The sequence below is a fragment of the Schistocerca piceifrons genome, chromosome 7 (genome assembly GCF_021461385.2).
Source record: "Schistocerca piceifrons isolate TAMUIC-IGC-003096 chromosome 7, iqSchPice1.1, whole genome shotgun sequence".
In the NCBI taxonomy this organism is placed as follows: domain Eukaryota; kingdom Metazoa; phylum Arthropoda; class Insecta; order Orthoptera; family Acrididae; genus Schistocerca; species Schistocerca piceifrons.
Window position 1 is genome coordinate 9,873,561 of NC_060144.1, and position 19,870 is coordinate 9,893,430.

The following is a 19,870-nucleotide window of genomic DNA, read 5'->3' on the forward strand; positions in this document are numbered from 1 at the left end:
TAATGGCGGAGAAGCCGAGCCGATGAATGCACTTTTGGCGAGCGTGAGGACGGGCTAGAAGGGGTGGATAGAGGCCTGAATAAAAAAAAAAAAAAAAAAAAAAAGTGGCAGAGCGCTGGTCTAGTAAACCAGAGGTCGTGAGTTCGATCCTCACAGGAGGCAAATGAATTCTGTAACAGCCCCTCCTACAGTAGCCCTTTCGAAAAAAGCGGTCAAGGATAAAAAGATTGTTGAAGGGGTGCGGTATTTAAGAAATGCTCTAGCAAATGAATAGTGCGAATGGTGCTATTAAAGCAGCCACCAGAAACTGCTGCTTTTGGCAGTCTCTGGAGAATGCCGCCGTGAAATAGTTCTTGTGATGTATTTTCTACCCCTGATAGAGACCCTCGCGGTTGTCGTCGTCGGCGGCGCCGCCGCCGCTTTGGTAATAGCGGCAACTCGCCATTGTATGACATAGGGTGAGGTACCTTCTGCAACCGACTGAGATGGCAGTAAGCGATTGAAGCTGATTTGCAACCTCTTGTTTGATCAGCGTCATAAGGGCTTGAATGTAACTTGCGATGGGACACAGCAAGAAGTAGCGTCGCCTTTTTAGTACTGAAATTGGAGATGGAGAATTGCGTCAAAGGTGGGAAATTCATTCCGGCAAGCGTACAAATGGCGAAAATGAGGTGTGTGTGGGGAAGCATATTAGGCCAGTGACCGTGTGGCCTAATGGATACGGCGTCGGACTTCGGATCCGAAGATTGCAGGTTCGAATGCTGTCACGGTCGAGTTTTTCCAGTTCTGCAAAAGATGCATGCTGTTTTACTGAGTTGTTTGAGTACTACAAATCTAGTTGAAAGTTGCTGCTGTCCGCTTCCTGGCTGCAAACCGGCGTCTACCTGAAGCTCAAGCAAGACAAAGGGGTTGTGTAGCGAAATTTTCGGCACAGTGCCGACCAGGAGAGATTTTTGGAACTACTGCGTCTGACTCAGGACCCAAGAGCTACGCCACAGGCGTCTGCGCACAGTCGAGCATGTGTGTTGAATAATGGTGCTGATAGCCACGTATCATTTCAAGTAGATTTGATGCCTTTCTGAAAATTTATTTCATTGAATAGGATTGTAGCTCATTTGTGGCAGCAGGAAATAAGCTGTAGTCAAAAGGATCTTCCATAGATGGTCGCAGGTCGCATAAATACTGTATGGCTCGTGACGCGTTGTGTGGAGCCTGGCTAGCTCAGTCGGTAGAGCATGAGACTTTTAATCTCAGGGTCGTGGGTTCGAGCCCCACGCTGGGCGGCGCAAAATTTTCTGTCTACGCGGGTGCAACCTGCGCCCCTCTCGTGAGCCTTGCGTAATGAACGTAACGGGTTACGACGATGCCTAGCTTCGTATGAATATCAGAGGAATGGTTTTTGAAGCTGAAAGTAGCTCTGAAATGAAATAAATGTGTTGTTTTGGAATTTTAGGCGTACATCGATATCGTGTGAGATGTGTAGGAAAGCAGCAGCTGTGCTAACTAAATACAAATAATGGTCGCTAGTGCGGTGCGTTTTCAGCTGAAGGGCTCCGATTAACTGGTCCATAAGAATAAAGTACCCGAATTGTGCGCTAGGCGGCGCCCCTTTAGCTCAGTGGCAGAGCGCTGGTCTAGTAAACCAGAGTTCGTGAGTTCGATCCTCACAGAAAGCAAATGAATTTTTTAACAGCCCCTTTTACCGTAGATCTTTCGAAAAAAGCGGCCAAGGATAAAAAAAATTATCAGTGGGTGCGGTATTTAAGAAATGCTCTCGCAAATGAATAGTGCGAATGGTGCTATTAAAGTAGGTACCAGAAACTGCTGCTTTTCCAAAACCCAGGCGATCATTGTAGGCAAAACCACCTCATCCTTCCGCCTCCTTGATTTCTATCTCACCGTCTATGGCCGTCCCATCGCCCTCACTCCCACCCTTAAGTACCTTGGAGTCACCCTCGACCGTCGCCTCTCCTGGACTCTCCATCTCCAGACAATCCAAGCCAAGGCACGTTCCCGCCTCCGTCTCCTCAAGCTCCTTTCCGGCCGTACGTGGGGTCTGGACCCCTCCACCGTCCTCCACACCTATACATCCCTCATCCGCCCTATCCTTTGTTATGCCCATCCAGCATGGATCTCCGCTCCCCCTACCTTTTATAAATCCCTTCAAATCCTTGAACGCCATGCTCTCCGCCTCGCCTATCGCATCCGTCTCCCCTCCCCCACGCGGATCCTCTACGATCTCATCCCCTTCCCCCACCTCCTCCTTTTCCTTGAAAGGATACGGATCCTGTACACCTCCCGCAAACTCGATCCTCCTCACCCGCTCGTCTCCCCGATCCTCTCCCACCCCCGCCCGCTGCCGCGCCTGTATTCGCACGTCCCACCCGGTCTCCATCTCTCCGCCCTCCTTACCCTCTCCCAAGGTGGCTTCCGCCAGCTCCCTCTCCCTGATGATGCCCTCCTCCCCTCCATCTACCCCTCCTACCAACTTTGATCCTCCCAACCTCTTCCTGTACTTACTCCTCTGGGCACCCTCCCCCCCTTCTCTCCCTTTTCCCTCACTCCTCCTTTTCTCGCCCCTCGTCCCCCGGGCCTCCCCTCCCCTGTCCCTATCCTCCTGTCCCCGTCTCCTAAGCCGTGGCATCCTCTTTTCCTCCCCTCTCCCCCTCCTCTCCCCTGTTCCCCTCTTGGCAGGTCCCCGGACTCGCACACGCTCAGTGGACATTCGCGCGCCGGAGATCACCGCCATCAGTGTATCGTGTGTGCCGTCCTGTTTAGTGTTCAGTTTCGCCATCACGCTCCATTGTTCACCAGTGACATCGTCTTCTTCAGTGTTTGTGCGTCGGGTCTCCAGTTCGTAGTGTGGATTGTCATCAAGTGTGAACGGCTTCTTGTGCTTTTATATTCTTGTGTCTCCTATTTTTTCCCGCCGTTTTTCTATGTGATGTCTCTTCTTTGTTTATCTCCATGTACTCTCTTCGGCTGAAGAACGGCGTATTGTGCTGCTGCCAGCCTACCTGGTTGTTCAGGTATCAAAATTACAATAAAGTAAAAAAACTGCTGCTTTTCGCATTCGAGGGCTGGATTCCCTCTCTTCTTCATCGAAGAGTTTCACTGCCTGGGCTACTCTCAGGGTGCACCTTCGACGTGGAAGATCCCCGCCGTTTCCCTGCCGTGTCGTCTGCTTGCCGTCCATACTGCCTGCCGGTGCTCGCCGCCGCCGCCGCCGCTTGGTCGCCGCCTTCCGGTCCTCGCCGCCGCCGCCGTCGCCGCCTGCCGGGGCTCGCCGCCCCCGCCTGGTCGCCGCCTGCCGGTGCTCGCCGCCGCCGCCGCCGCCGCCGCCGCCTGCTGATCGCCGCCGCCGCCGCCGCCGCCGCCGTCGCCGCCTGCCGGGGCTCGCCGCCGCCGCCGCCTGCCGGGGCTCGCCGCCGCCAGCCGGTGCCCGCCGCCGCCGCCGGTGCCCGCCGCCGCCGCCGCCATCCGGTGACGCCTGGTCGCCGCCATCGCCGCCGTCCTGACCCTGGTCTACGGCCGTCTTCGTCTTCATCCGTCTTCGTCTTAGTCTGTCCCCAGTTTCTGTCTTTTCCTCTTCGTTCTGTTCGTTATTGTTTCTCTCTCCCGTCATGTCCGCCCTCACCACCACTGTCACTACTACCACCACCGCCATTGTCTATACCTCCCCTTCCGCCGCCTCCACCACTATAACTTGGTGTGCCCAGTCCCACCCCCCTCCTTCCATTCCGCCTCTCCTCACTCTCCCTTCACCCTCTATCTTTGTCGCCCCCTCTCCCGCTTCTTCCTCCCGCTCCTCTCGTTCTGATCCCTTCCCCCCACTCCCCCAGCCTGTCACTGCAGCTCCGGCTCGGGTGGTGGCCCGTCGGGCCACTGCCCACGCCCAGCTCTCCCCGTCACCTTCGCCATCACCGCCGCCACTGCAACCATCATCGTCATCGCCGCCGTCGCCTTCGCCTTCACCGTCACCGTCACCATCTCCGGCGCCGACTCCGGCCCCGGGACCTGCCCCTCCCCGCCACCTTCCCGTTGTTCCCGTCCCCCACACCTCCTCCTCCGCCGTCAAGCGCCCCTGTGGCACTCCTGCTTCCTCTGCCTCCAAATAGGCTGCGACTCGTCCTCCTTCCCCCACCCATGATGCCATGGAAGTCTCCCCGCCTCTCCCTGCCCCCTCATCCTCCTCCTCTCTCCCTTCCTCCTACCGCTACCTCCTCTCCCGTCCTGATCCCTCTCTCCTTGAAGCCTGGAAGTTCACCCTCTTCCTTCGCCAGCATTGTCCTGGTGCCCCCATCTCCCTCCTCACTCCTCGCCACGATTCGGTCCTCATCTCCTCCCACAGCCCAAATCTCCACACCTACCTCCTTTCCCGCATCCCTGTCACCCGCTTTGGCCCTCATGCCTCTCTCACCCCAGCTCCTTCACCACCTCTCTCCCGCCAACCCCAACCTCCGCGTCGCCCGCCAACTCTCACCGCCGTGATCACTCGGCTTAGTCCAGTGATCACGGAGGAGGAGGTGTTGGCGGACCTCCAGGAGCATCCCCAATTGGAGGTGCGTGCGGTTCGCCGCATACATAACGCTGCCGGCCCCACCCGCCTTACGCGGGTTTTTTCTGAGCACGCCCCCTCCATTGACCGTCTCCTGAAGGAGCGTGCCCTCCTTTTTAACCAGCGGTACAAGGTCGACCCCTCCCGTTGCCCTCCTCAATCCCTGCGCTGCCAGAGGTGTCTGCGCTATAACGCGCACCCCACAGCTGACTGCCGCGAGGCCCCCACCTGCCCGCATTGTCGGCAAGCGCACTTCCTCAGGCAGTGCCCTAACCTCCAATCCCCTCCTTCCTGCAATACCTGCAATCTCCCCCATCCCATCTACTCCCAAAAGTCTAAAGCCCGACCCCTTCCAACCACTCCTGAACTCACCGTCCCTGTCCGTCCCCTGGACGCCCCCGCCCCTCCTGGCAATTCCCTTCGTCCCCTCCCCCCACCGCTGAGGACATCATCAGGTTCCTTACCATCGTCCTCCAGAATGTTCATCCTTTTCAGCGCCCACACACCCTCCAACAGATCTCCATCGCCGCCCGTTCCATATTCCAACTCAAGATGTACGCCACCTACTCCAACAACCAGGCCCATTTCACCTTCTCCCGCCTCGACACCCTCGTCTAAATCCCTATCATGGCGCGACAGCAATGTATCCTTTTCAACAACATCCGCTCCCTAGCCACCAACAGGAACCTCTTCCTGCACACCCTTGCCACCCACCGCGTGGATGCCTTCCTCCTTAATGAAACCTTCCTCCAACCCCACCACACCATTCACACTTCGCCCTACCTCCTCCACCGCTCCGATAATCCCCTCCCAATTGCGCGTGGCGGAGTTGCCATTGGTCACCACCGCCAGATCCCCGTTCGGCTCCAACCTCTCCTTCCCGACCCCACCGAACACCTGATCCTTAGTCTCTTCTTCCCCGGCCTTACCGTTACCTGCGCCACCATCTATGTCCGCCCCAACGCTCCTATTCCCTTCGACTTCCTCTCCCACGTCGATCGTACCTTTTCCTCCTACGTGATCGCCGCCGACCTCAACATCCATAGTCGTTCCGCTGCCCAGTTACGGCGATGGCATCGGTTCCTCTCCACCCTTCAAGGTGACCTCGTCCCCATCCCCCGGCATACCCGTCCTGAATCCAACTCCACTCCTGATGTTATCCTCTCCTCCCCCAACCTCCTTGGCCGCATAACGGTGGATATCCTGGAGCCTATTGGTAGCGACCATCTCCCTGTCCTCCTCACCGTTTCAGACGGTCGTCGCCCTCGCCCCGACCCTCGTACTGACCCTCCCCCTAAGTATGTCCACGACTATTCCCGAACCGACTGGAATGCCTACCAGGATACCCTTTCCACCCAGGTCGATAGCCACCCTCTCACCTACCACCACCCTGACGATGTCACCCATGCCGCTTCCTTTCTCCAGCAGACCTTGTCTGAGGCCGTGGAGGCCCACGTTCCTACTGTCGCCATCCACCCCCACCGTCCTACCTTACCCACACGGGCCGTTCTCCTCCTCCGTGAATCCCATCGTCTCTACCGTGCCTTCCTCCGCACGCGTGACCCGGACACACTACGACGCCACCGACAACTCCAGCGACACGTTCGTAATTTGCTCGCGGCTACGAAACGCCGGGACTGGCGACAGACATGCACCCGTTTAAATGCAACCCTACCAATCAACTCGTCCAAGTTCTGGTCGGCCTTCCGTCGCCTTACCGGAACTAAACCCTCCCCCTACTACCCTTTTCTCCACGATGATCACCCATTCCCTGACACCCTTATTAAGGCCAATCACTTTGCCTCCTACCTCTCCGATGTCTTCTCCATCCCCGACGATCCCCAGTTCGATTACTCCCTCTTCCCGGATATCCGCGATCGAACTGACACCTCTGTCCCTCCCCTCGCTCCTGGTTTCCAGTACTTGGACAACATTACACACACGGAACTCAATGCCCCTTTCACTACACAGGATCTCATTGTTACACTCCACACCAAACGCAACACCGCTCCTGGTCACGATCGTGTCACCTACCGTCACCTTCGTGAAGCTCCTGTCGCATCCACCAGCATCTCCGCCAGCACCGCCTCCTTCCCGTCACCCAGTGTGGCTTTCGGCCGTCCTTCTCTTCCGACGACCTTCTCCTTCACCTCACTCACCTCCTTTCCGAACAGCTTAATTCCCGCCGCTCCGCAATCTTCCTCTCCCTGGACCTCGAACGTGCATATGACCGCGTATGGCATTCCGGTCTCCTCTTCAAGCTCCAAACCTTCGCCCTTCCCATTAACTACGTCCGTCTGATCGGCTCCTTTCTCTCCCGCCGTCCTTCCTATGTCACCATCCATAACACCGATTCCTACACCTTTTTCCCCTCCGCCGGTGTGCCCCAAGGCTCCGTCCTCTCCCCCCTTCTGTACCTGTTGTACACGGCGGACATGCCGCCGCCGTCACCCCCCGTCCACCTTCTCCAGTTTGTCGATGGCACCGCCCTCCTTGCCCTTGCCCCCACCCTACAGCGCTCCCAACGCCTTCTCCAATCCCATCTTGACCGGTTCACCGCTTGGTGCAACCAGTGGTTGCTCAAGGTCAATCCCTCCAAAACCCAGGCGATCATTGTAGGCAAAACCACCCCTTCCTTCCGCCTCCTTGATTTCTATCTCACCGTCTATGGCCGTCCTATCGCCCTCACTCCCACCCTTAAGTACCTTGGCGTCACCCTCGACCGTCGCCTCTCCTGGACTCCCCATCTCCAGACAATCCAAGCCAAGGCACGTTCCCGACTCCGTCTCCTCAAGCTCCTTTCCTGCCGCACGTGGCGTCTGGACCCCTCCACAATCCTCCACACCTATAAATCCCTCATCCGCCCTATCTTTTGTTACGCCCATCCAGCCTGGATCTCCGCCCCCCCTACCTTCTATAAATCCCTCCAAATCCTTGAACGCCATGCTCTCCGCCTTGCCTATCGCATCCGTCTCCCCTCCCCCACGCGAATCCTGTATGATCTCATCCCCTTCCCCCACCTCCTCCTTTTCCTTGAAAGGATACGTATCCTGTACACCTCACGTAAACTTGATCCTCCTCACCCACTCGTTTCCCCGATCATCTCCCACCCCCGCCCGCTGCCGCGCCTGTATTCCCACGTCCCACCCGGTCTCCATCTCTCCACCCTCCTTACCCTCTCCCAAGGTGGCTTCCGCCAGCTCCCCCTCCCTGATGATGTCCTCGTCCCCTCCATCTACCCCTCTTATCAACTTTGATCCTCCCCCCCCACCTCCTATGTCCTCTCCTTTAGGCACCCTCCCTCACTCCCTTCCCTTCCCTCCTCTTTCCTATCCCCCCTCCCTCCTCCCCTCTCCACCGGGCTTCCCCTCCCCCTTCCTCTCTCCTTTGCCCATTGCATCTCTGCTCCCCCCTCTCCCATTCCCCTTCCCATTCCTCCTCCTCCACCTCCTCTCTTGGCAGGTCCCCGGACTCGTACACGCTCAGTGAACATTCGCGCGCCGGAGATCATCGCCGTCAGTGTTTCGTGTGTGTGCCTTCGTTTGTGTGTAGTGTTGTTCGCCGTCACGCCCCCACCGTTCACGTACCGTCGCCATCATCCATGTTCTCTGCATCGTGTCGCCCAGTGTTAGTGATGTTTCTCGTCCAGCGTGAACGGCTACATGTTTTTTCGATTTTTAGTGTCTACATTTTTTTTGCCCATCGTTATTACTGTCTACTCTGTGCCACCTTTCTGTACTACTTGTTGTAACACTCAAGGCTGAAGAGCGGCGTATTGTGCTGCTGCCAGCCCGCCTTCGTATAAGGTGTTAAAATCACAATAAAGAAAAAAAAAAAAATCTGCTGCTTTTGGCAGTCTCCGGAGAATGCCGACGTGGAATACTTAGTTCTTGTGATGTATTTTCTACCCCTGGTAGAGACCCTCGCGGTTGTCGTCGTCGTCGTCGTCGGCGCCGCCGCCGCTTTGGTAATAGCGGCAACTCGCCATTGTATGACATAGGGTGAGGTACCTTTTGCAACCGACTGAGATGGCAGTAAGCGATTGAAGCTGATTTGCAACCTCTTGTTTGATCAGCGTCATAAGGGCTTGAATGTAACTTGAGATGGGACACAGCAAGAAGTAGCGTCGCCCTTTTAGTACTGAAATTGGAGATGGAGAATTGCGTCAAAGATGGGAAATTCATTCCGGCAAGCGTACAAATGGCGAAAATGAGGTGTGTGTGGGGAAGCATATTAGGCCAGTGACCGTGTGGCCTAATGGATAAGGCGTCGGACTTCAATCCGAAGATTGCAGGTTCGAATCCTGTCACGGTCGAGTTTTTCCACTTCTGCAAAAGATGCATGCTGTTTTACTGTGTTGTTTGAGTACTGAAAAACTAGATGAAAGTTGCTGCTGTCCGCTTCCTGGCTGCAAACGGGCGTCTACCTGAAGCACAAGAAGACAAGGGTGATCTGTAGCGAAATTTTCGGCACAGTGCCGATCAGGAGAGTTTTTGTTGGAACTACTGCGTCTGATTCAGGACCCAAGAGCTACGCCACAGGCGTCTGCACACAGTGGAGCATGTGTGTTGAATAATGGTGCTGATAGCCACGTATCATTTCAAGTAGATTTGATGCCTTTCGGAGACAATTTTTCATCGAATAGGATTGTAGCTCATTTGTCGCAGCAGGAAATAAGCTGTAGTCAAAAGGATCTTCCAAAGATGGTCCCATCAGTAATGTATGGCTCGTAACGCGTTGTGTGGAGCCCGGCTAGCTCAGTCGGTAGAGCATGAGACTCTTAATCTCAGGGTCGTGGGTTCGAGTCCCTCGCTGGGCGGCGCCAAATTTTGTGTCTACGCGGATGCAACCTGCGCCCCTCTCATGAGCCTTGCGTAATGAAAGTAACGGGTTACGACGATGCCTAGCTTCGTATGAATAACAGAGGAATGGTATTTGAAGCTGAAAGTAACTCTGAAATGAAATAAATGTGTTGTTTTCGAATTTTAGGCGTACATCGATATCGTGTGAGATGTGTAGGAAAGCAGCAGCTGTGCTAACTAAATACAAATAATGGTCGCTAGTGCGGTGCGTTTTCAGCTGAAGGGCTCCGATTAACTGGTCCATAAGAATAAAGTACCCGAATTGTGCGCTAGGCGGCGCCCCTTTTGCTCAGTGTCAGTTCCGCTTTAGACGCCGTGCAGTGTGGACGTGCCTAGTCTTCCGCTCCGCCGTAGCGTTACGTATAGTGGACTATCGTTTTTGTTACGTGTTGTGTTGCAACTTCTGAGAGTATTTCTCCGTCGTTGTTTCGTACCTTGTGTTACTTTCTGTCCTTATTTCAGTGTTTTTTGTGTAGCGGTTTCGACCGCATATTTTGAAAATGTCGTCCCAGGTTATTCCTCGTCAGGCTACAGTTAGTTTTGCTTTTGACAAGTCAACCCGCCATGTGCAACCTAGTTCTCTTGAGATTCATGATTGGTTGGTAGATACCTTTGGTGTTCATTCGGATCAGGTGCACACTGCTTATTTTGATACCGAACTGTATGTTTTCTTTGTTAAGTTTATGGACCCACTTCAGGTTGATAAAATTCTTTCTAAATATGGTCATCAAGTTCTCTTTCGGCATCGGGATGATTCTGTAAGTACCGTGCTGCTTTCCAATGCTTCCATCACGTATACCAATGTTCGTGTTTACAACCTTCCACCGGAGGTGGATAATGTCTATCTTAAGGAGGGTCTACAGAAGTATGGTGATGTAAAGAGCATTCGCCTTGAACGCTGGTCAAGCCAACATCGCCTGCAATGTTACAGTGGTATTCGTTCAGTCGAAATGCACGTTAAGCAGAATATTCCATCTCACCTGCAGATCGGTGGATATCGTGTCCATGTAACATATAGTGGTCAGGTTGGCACCTGTTTTTTGTGCAATGAAAGTGGTCACGTGCGTACCGACTGTCCGCGGAGAGTTTTTGTTTTAAAAAATTCTCTCGAACAGCGTCGCAAGTTAACGGTCGCTGACCTCGTTGCAGGTGGTTCTGCTCTTGGTGTAGCACAGTCCAGTGGTAGTAGCGCCCCGCCACAGGTTTTGCGCACCCCTGATACAGAATTTCCTCCTTTGCGTGCTAAATCTGATGTTGTTCCGTCTGTCCCTCAGGTGGGTGTGCCACTTTTGAATAATAAGAGGCGTCGCCCACACGATGGAAATAGTACGGATGAGGATCTCCCTGAGATGCCCCAGTCCGAGCGACCGGCATCCTCCGAGCCACTGTGTACTGTAGCTGCTCCCTGCCCTCCTGAGGTAGCGGTTCCGGTGGCGGCTGCTGGCGCCCCTCCGGCCTCCGACGCAGCTTCTCTCGAGTCGGGTCGTCGGTCGGGCCTGTTGGCGCCGTCTTCCGAACCGACTTCGATGTCACAACAAGTGGAGCCGCGACAACTTCCTGCTTCGCTGCCCCATACCTCTGCCAGCGGAGCTGCTCCGCTTCCTTCCAACTCTGCGGCCTCGGACCTTCCTGCTCACGTTTCGCCTCCGTGCAGTCCATGTTTGCCGGAAGCTAGTGCAGGTGTTGACCATTCCGTTTTGTCGGATGTTTCCCCCACGACCCCGGATCCCGCATGTGGACCGGCGCGGGTGGTGTCGGATACAGAACTTGACCCTCCTACGTCACCGGCGGCTGAAGTTTCCTTGCCCGTCAGCCGACGCAAGTTACGCGTTCAGCCGAACGTTAATGCTGTTCGTAAAAAACCGAAACGTAAGGGATCCGCGGAACGGGGTAGCAGTCCCCCTCCCTCGGATGCCTCCGTCACCCCTGCTATGGACTGTGACGCTGGTGCGTCGGTGTAGGTGATTTGTTTTCTCGCTTTTCTCTCTATGGTTCAAGCATACACCTTTCTTACCTTAAATGTTAACCGTATTGAGTCCGACGTTCGCATTGACTCTTTGCGGCAGTTTATTTACGACGCCTGTGCGGACGTAGTGTTTTTGCAGGAAGTGTTGTTTTCTGATCTCTCTCTACCTGGATTTCAAACTGTTTTTAATGTCGCGCCGGAATATTCAACAGGAACTGCTCTTTTCTTTCGAGAGGGCATTCCTATTACTGACATTGAATTCCTTGACTCTGGCCGTGGGATTGGTTGTCGTCTTTTTGATCTCCGCCTCGTTGTTTTGTATGCCCCCTCTGGTTCGGGTCACACTGTGGCTCGATCGCGCTTTTATAAAGAAGAGCTTATTTATCTTTTGCGCCAGAGTCCTCGGAGTCTCCTGCTCGGAGGCGATTTTAATTGTGTTTTACGCCCTGCAGACCAGTCCCCCAATTTTAATTATTGCCGTGATTTACATGACTTAGTTCGTACGATGCATCTGCGTGATGTATGGGAACACAAATATCCAACCCTGGTGAAATATACGTTTTTTACCGCGTCCTCATGCAGTAGACTCGACAGATTCTATTTATCTGATTTTTTATGTGATAAAATTCTTTCTGTCGATGTTATTCCTACTAGTTTTTCTGACCATTGTGCTTTTACTGCAACTGTAAATCTTAGTCGCCAACCTGCAAAACTTTCTCGTTCCCAGTGGATGTTACATGTTTCCCACCTTGCCGACAGTGCTATGGATGATGTTATAAGTGGCGTGTGGGAGCGATGTCTTCGCTCTGTCCCGCGATACCCCTCCTTGCTGGTTTGGTGGACTGCGTTTGCCAAGCCCAAGGTTCGTCAGACTTTGATTTTCTACTGTGCTGCTAGCACGCGTGATTTTAAGAACACGTATGCATATTACTACTCTGTCCTGCGTGAACTATATGACGCGGCGGGTACCTCTCCACTGCGGATCCATGATGTTCGTCGTATTAAAGCCAAGCTCTTGAGCCTTAAACGACGACAGATGGATGGTCTGCGAGTTAAGTCGAAACCTCACTCTCTTGTTGAAGGTGAACTGACATCCTTGTACCACCTGCTACGGCATCAGACTCGTCGTCGTCGCTCCTTCATCTCTTCTCTTACGGTGGATGATGGGCGACAGCTTAGTGCACAGGAGGAAATGGTTCGTGCTCTTCATCAGTATTACACTAGTCTCTATTCTGCCGATGATTCTGGTGAGTCTCTTTCGGATGATGTCTTTGGGGATCTAACTGCGACGATCGCGCCTGACGCGAACGGCGAATTTCTCCGGGAGTTCCAGGTAGATGATGTTTTCGATTTTATTGCTCGCTCTCCGTCCAGTAAATCGCCGGGTCCAGACGGCCTGCCTAAAGAATTTTATCTCCGTTTTTGGCCTCTTTTGGGTGGCATTTTTACGCAGATTTTAAATGAGATTGTCAGAGGGATGGATGTGCCTGCCGATTTTAAAGTAGGGAAAATTGTTTTAATTCCGAAGTCCTCTGGTCGTTTATCTGCTGCCAATCTTCGTCCGCTCACATTGCTGAATTTTGACTATAAGACAGCTGCTAGAGCGCTCAATAGCCGGCTGTCTTCTCTGCTTCGAGGTGTGATTGGTGCACATCAATGTTGTTTTCATGATAGATCTATTCTGACACCAGTAGCCGAATATCGGGATGTTGTCTCGGTTGCGGCGGTTACAAACGTACATTGTGCCTTTGCCTTCCTTGATTTTTATAAGGCTTTTGATCACGTCAGTCATGTGTTTTTAGATCGTGTTTTAGGTACAATAGGTTTTAACGCTTCATCACGTGGTGTTCTTGGCAATTTGTACAGGGGAATAACAGCTCGGGTGTCAGTCAATGGGCAGCTGACGCCGCCCATTGCTATCCGCCGCGGAGTGCCTCAGGGTAGTCCGCTCTCTATGTCTTTATTCGTTTTGTCCCTGGAACCGCTGCTTCGGACTATTGCTCTCAAGCTTCAGGGTATGTCCCTCTCTGGTGGGAAGCTCTCGGTTAAGGCATATGCGGATGATGTCGTTGTTCTCCTCCGTCAACGAGATGATATCCCGTTGTTGAAAGGGGCAGTTGATGCATACTGTCGTGTCTCTGGAGCGCGTCTCAATCAGGGTAAATGTAAGTTCCTTGATATTCGAGGATTTCGCGATGCTGACGTCCCTTGGGCCACTTTTGTCGATCGCCATACGTCCTTGGGGATTATCATTGATCGGTGTCCTCTAAAAATGGCGGCTCTCAATTGGAAATCTGTCACCGAGAAGATACAGGGGGCTCTGATGGTCCATGAGCAGCGCTCTGCTACCATTTTGCAAAAAGTCCGAATTTTAGACACCTACGTCCTATGTAAAGCTTATTATGTTGCTCAGCTGTTCCCACTTCCCATGATGGTGGCGAAAAGGTTGCGCCAATTGTCTAGCAGGTTTATATGGAAGGGCCATCTATTCAAGTTACGTTACGAGGTAATGACGAAACCGCGTATCTCCGGAGGCTTGGGCCTCTCTGACATTACTCGCAAGGCGTCTGCTTTGTACGTCCGCCGAACGACTCTAATTGTTACGCAAGAAGTGACTTCAATTACATCCAGGCTTTTTACTGTTGTGCGTCCGGCGAGCCTTGCTCCACCTGTCGATGTCGGACGCCTAAATTTTAAGTTGAAACACATTCGGGAATTTTACATTGCGGTGAGTTACCTCGGTGACGTCTTCTTGCGGCGACCGGTGCCAACGACCAAGAGCTTGATTGCCCGCTGGGAGGGGCTGGCCAGTCCCAATCCAATAGAACTGGCGTCTCCATCCGTGTCCTGGAGGAACGTCTGGAAGAACGTTAGTCTGCCGATCCACTCTATGGCCGTGGCGTCCACGTGGTATAGGGTAATAAATAATTTGGTTCCCACCAATGTACGACTGCACCGTATTGGTCTTTCTGACACGGACACCTGTACTCGGTGTGGTCTCCTGGATACCCTTGAACATCGATTCACCTGCTGTGGGCACCTTGCTAATTGGCGTTGGCTCAGGAAACAACTTGCTTTTGTCACTAGGTCTGCTGAAGCCGCTTATACTATTGACATCATCGTCCGGCCCGATTCTTCCTTTTTTCCGCGGACGAAGCTCCATACCGTCATGTGGTTGATTGGCCATTTCGTACATTTTGTCAACAGTTGTCATGAAGAGGATGGACACCTAGCGTTTCGGCAGTACATGCTTACTGCTTACTGGCAGCGCTTGCGATTGCCAGGCCTCCGAGATGATTTTGCCAATATGCTTAGCCTGACATTTGAAAGAGAGGGTGTTGGCTAAGGTCACCTGTGTGAGCCATTTTCTTTTATACTGTTTCTGGATTTGCCGCCTTTATATATGTTTCTTCTCTACACCAGGACTGAAGTTTTCGTGTTTTAATCTTTATTTCAGTCAGCAGTCTACATTATATAGTCATGTTTTAGGATTTTAATTTCAGTACTGTAAAAAAAAAAAAAAAAAAAAAAGTGGCTAGGATACCTGGCTCTCACCCAGGAGGCCCGGGTTCGATTCCCGGTACCGGAAAAGCGCGAAAAAAAAAAAAAAAAGTGGCAGAGCGCTGGTCTAGTAAACCAGAGTTCGTGAGTTCGATCCTCACAGAAAGCAAATGAATTTTTTAACAGCCCCTTTTACCGTAGATCTTTCGAAAAAAGCGGCCAAGGATAAAAAAAATTATGAGTGGGTGCGGTATTTAAGAAATGCTCTCGGTGTTCGCTGCCGCCTGCGATCATGGACGCCCCAACTACCACCATCATGTACTCCTCTCCTTCACGTGCCCCCACTGTAACGTCATGGAGTGCTTCCTCTGGGATTCACCTGTCTCATGCACCTCCCCTACTCACAGCCTCCTCCCCATCTATCTCCTCTCCATCGATGTATCCCCACCTGTACGTCACTCCGGCTCCTACCCCTGCTGCTGCCCCTGCTGCTTCTCCCGCTCCTGCCTCTGTCCCTGCCCCCAACCCCCCTACCCCTCCTGTCGCCCGCCGGGACGACTTTCCCCTCTCCCCCCTGCGACTACCGCTGCTTCCCCTGCCGGAGTCTCCGCCCGCCGCGCCACAGTCGCCGCCACAGAGCGCCCTACCCTCTCATCCGGTGCTACTGCCTCACAGGAGGGCCCTGCCTCCCACCACCTCCCCATCCATCCAGTCCCTCATCCCTCCGCCCAGGCAACGCCCGCCAAAAAATCTTCCAAACGGCCCAGTGGCGACCTCTCCTCTACTCCTTCCTCCAAAAAGCCACTGCCCGCCCCACCTCCCACTGACCCCGTTATGGATACCACCCCACCTCCCTCCTCTCCAGCTCCCTCCCTGTATACCTTTGTCCTAGCCAACCCTGATCCGAAATTCCTGGATGCCCGCACCCTCACCCTTGAAATCCGGAAGTACATCCCCAGTGCACCCATCACCCAACTTATCCCTCGCAGAGACTCTGTCCTCATCAAGTCTCCCTCTCCGTCCTTCCATACTGATCTCCTCTGGCGCCTTCCCCGCATCACCTTTGGGCCCCACGCATCCCTCACCCCATTCCTTACATCCTCCTCTCCTCGTCAACCCCAACCGCCTCGTCGTCCGCCGACCCTCACTGCCGTCATCACAAAACTCAGCCCTGTGGTAACGGAGGCTGAGATGTTGGCGGAACTGAATACCCACCCCTCCCTGGAAGTCCGCTCTGCCCGCCGTATTTACAACTCTTCTGGCCCTACTTTCCTCATGCGTATCTTTCCAGAGTCCGCCTCCTCCATCGACCACCTCCTCACGCAGGGAGCCCTGATTTTCAACCGCCGCCACCCTGTTGACCCATCCCGTTCCCCTCCTCAATCCTACCGCTGCCAGCGTTGTCTTCTGTACAATGACCACCTCACCCAAAACTGCAAGAACCCACCCACCTGCCCCCATTGTAAAGCCTCCCACTTCCTCAAACAGTGTCCCAACCTCGCCTCCCCCCCATCCTGCAACACCTGCAATGAACCTCACCCCACCTATTCCTCCAAATGCAAAGCCAAGCCCCCTCCCACCAACCCTGAACTCACTGTCCCTGTTCGCCCCATTGACCCACCTATCCACCCTAACAATTCCCTCCGCCCTCCCCCTACAGCAGAAGACATCATCCGGTTCCTCACCGTCGTCCTGCAGAACATCCACCCCTTCCAGCGCCCCCACACACTCCAGCAGATTTCCCTCGCTGCCCGCTCTATTTTCCACTTAAACACCTACGCCACGTACTCCCACAACCAGGCCCACTTTACCTTCACCCGCCTAGACACCCTTGTTTAAGCCCCTCTCTCCCCTTCCCACACCCAACCCCATGGCTCGTCAACAGTAACGTCTCCTCTACCTCAACATTCGCTCCCTCCCTGCAAACAAATACCTCTTCATGCGTACCCTCTCCCAGCACCAGGTTGACTCCTTCATCCTTAATGAAACCTTCCTCCAGCTCCACCATGTAGTCCGCATCTCCCCTTATCTCCTTCACCGCACCGACAATCCCCTTCCCCTAGCTCGAGGCGTGGTCGCTATCGGCCCCCTCTGGCGTCTCCCTGTCCGGCCACAACCCCTCCTCAATGACCCAACCGAACACCTCCCCTCAGCCTCTTTTTTCCCTCCCTCACTGTCACCTGTGCCACTATCTATATTCGCCCTTTGACTTCATTTCCCATGTTGACCGTACCTTCTCCACCTATGTGATCGCCACTGACCTCAACATCCACAGCCGTGACCCTGCCTCCCTTCGGCGGTGGCATCAGTTCCTTGCCACCCTCCATGGTGACCTTGTTCCTCTCCCACAACACACCCGTCCTGAAAGTAACTCTACCCCCGATGTTATCCTCGCTTCCCCCAACCTCCTTGGTCGCATTGCCGTTGATGTCCTCGATCCTGTTGGTAGTGACCATCTCCCCGTCCTTCTCACCATCTCCTCTACCCGTCCTGCCACTGCAGCTACCCGCCCACCTGCCCCTCCAAAATCTGTCCATGACTACCACCGTGCCAATTGGGATGCCTACCGGGAATCCATTGCCTTACAGGTTGAAAGCCACCCTCTCACTTTCCACCACCCTGATGACATCACCCATGCCTCTTCCTTCCTTCAGAAGACCATCACTGACGCTGTGGAGGCTCATGTCCCTACCAAACTCATCCACCCTCACCGCACTACACTTCCTCCACAGGCCGTCCTTCTTCTGCGTGAATCCCGCAGGCTCTACCGCTCCTTCCTCCGCACTCGTGACCGGGATACTCTCAGCCACCACCGGCAATTACAGCGACATATCCGGAACCTCCTTACAGCAAAGAAACGCCGGGACTGGCGACAGACATGCACACGCCTCAACTCCAGCCTCCCTGTCAACTCCTCCAAGTACTGGTCAGCCTTCCACCGCCTTACTGGTAGCCATCCCACCCCACATTACCCCATCCTCCATGACGATCGACCCTTTCCTGACAACCTCAGTAAGGCTAACCATTTTGCTTCTCACCTGTCCGAGGTCTTCTCCATTCCTGACGATCCCCATTTTGATTACTCCCTCTTCCCCACTGTCCTTGACCGCACTGACACCTCTGTCCCCCCGCTCGCCCCTAGCTTCCAGTACCAGTACTTGGATCGGCTACCCCCCTCCGACATCAACACTCCCATCACCATGCAAGACATCGCACTCGTCCTCCGCTCCAAACGAAACACCGCCCCTGGTCATGATGGCGTCACCTACCGTCACCTCAAGGAATCCCCTCCATCCTTCCTGTCTGTCCTTGCCACGCTGTACAATGTCCTCCTCTCCACTGGATTTTACCCTGACCTGTGGAAGACTTCCCGTGTCCTGCTGTTCCCTAAGCCTAACAAACCCCCCTCGGCTACCTCTTCCTATCGTCCCATCTGCCTCACCTCAGTGTTCAGTAAGGTCTTTGAGGCCATCCTCTCTCGCCGTATCCACCTCCACCTTCACCAGCACCGCCTCCTTCCTCTTACCCAATGTGGCTTCCGGCCTTCCTTCTCTGCTGCCAACCAGCTCCTTAACCTTACCCATCTTCTTTCCCTCCAACTTAACTCCCGTCGCTCTGCTATCTTTGTTTCCCTTGATCTCCAGAACGCCTATGACCGTGTCTGGCATTCCGGGCTCCTTTTCAAACTCCAGACCTATGCTCTCCCCATCAACTTCGTCCGTCTCGTTGCTTCCTTCCTCTCTCATCGTCCCTCCTATGTGACTATCCACAATTCCAACTCCCGTACTTTCTACCCCTCTGCCGGCGTGCCCCAAGGTTCTGTCCTTTCCCCTCTCCTCTATCTCCTGTGCACTGCTGATATTCCCAAACCTCCCCCTCCTGTTCATCTTCTCCAGTTCGCTGATGACACCGCCTTCCTAGCCCTTTATCCTACCCTTCAACGGTCCCAACGTACCCTCCAAACCCACCTTGACCAATTCACCGCTTGGTGCAACCAGTGGTTCCTCCGTGTTAATCCCTCCAAGACCCAGGCGATCATCATAGGCCGCACCACCCGCTCCTTCCGCCTCCATGATTTCTACCTCACCATTTACGGCCGTCCTATCCACCTCACTCCTACCCTCAAATACCTTGGCCTCACACTCGACCGCCACCTCACCCGGACTCCCCATCTCCTTACCATCCAAAACAAAGCTCACAACCGCCTCCGCCTCCTGAAACTCCTGTCCGGCCGGACGTGGGGTCTGCATCCTTCCATCATCCTTCACACCTACAACTCTATGATCCGCCCCATCCTTTGTTATGCCAGCATCGCTTGGATTTCCGCCCCTCCCCGGTTCTATAAAGCCCTCCAAATCCTTGAACGCCATGCACTCCGCCTCGCCTTCCGCATCCGCCTTCCGTCCCCCACGCGCATCCTCTATGACCTCATCCCCTTCCCCCACCTTCTCCTATTCCTTGAACACATCCGCACACTATATATTGTCCGCCGCCTTGATCCCCCTCACCCCCTGGTGTCTCCCTTCCTCTCCACTCCCACCCAGTTGCCGCGCCTTTACCGTTGTGTCCCTCCCTCTCTCCATATCCACGCCCTCCATCTCCTTTCCCAACACAACTTCCACCGTCTACCACTCCCGGATGATGAGCTTCGCCCTGACATCTACCCTTCCTACCAACTCTAACCCCCTCTTCCTGCCTCCTCTTCAGGGCTCCCTCTCCTCCCCCTCCCTCCTTCTGAGCGGATTTCCCCTCCTACTCCCCGCCCATCTCTTGTGCCTTCTTTCAGTGTCTCTGCGCTCCCTCCTGCCCTGTCTTCCCTTTCCCTCTCCCGCCCCATGTGTCTCCTGCCTCTTCGTGCACCCACGGTTGCCCCTCCTCTCTTCATCCCGCCGCTTCCCCAGCTGCCCCATGCTCTCCCCTCCTTTTCCATCCTCTCTGCCCTCTCCCTCGGCAGGTCCCGCCTGGTAGTTTTACTCTTCGTCG

At 54.3% G+C, this 19,870-nt stretch overlaps 4 non-coding genes across 4 annotated transcripts; all 4 read left to right on the forward strand.

Annotated features, from left to right (window-relative positions):
• Window positions 1-700: 700 nt before the first annotated feature.
• On the forward strand, window positions 701-773 carry Trnar-ucg. Its single transcript has one exon. It is a non-coding gene; the product is annotated as a tRNA-Arg (tRNA).
• A 437-nt stretch (window positions 774-1,210) lies between these two features.
• Window positions 1,211-1,283, forward strand: Trnak-uuu. The gene has a single exon. It is a non-coding gene; the product is annotated as a tRNA-Lys (tRNA).
• A 321-nt stretch (window positions 1,284-1,604) lies between these two features.
• Trnat-agu lies at window positions 1,605-1,676 on the forward strand. Its single transcript has one exon. It is a non-coding gene; the product is annotated as a tRNA-Thr (tRNA).
• A 7,628-nt stretch (window positions 1,677-9,304) lies between these two features.
• Trnak-cuu lies at window positions 9,305-9,377 on the forward strand. The gene has a single exon. It is a non-coding gene; the product is annotated as a tRNA-Lys (tRNA).
• The last annotated feature ends 10,493 nt before the right edge of the window (window positions 9,378-19,870 follow it).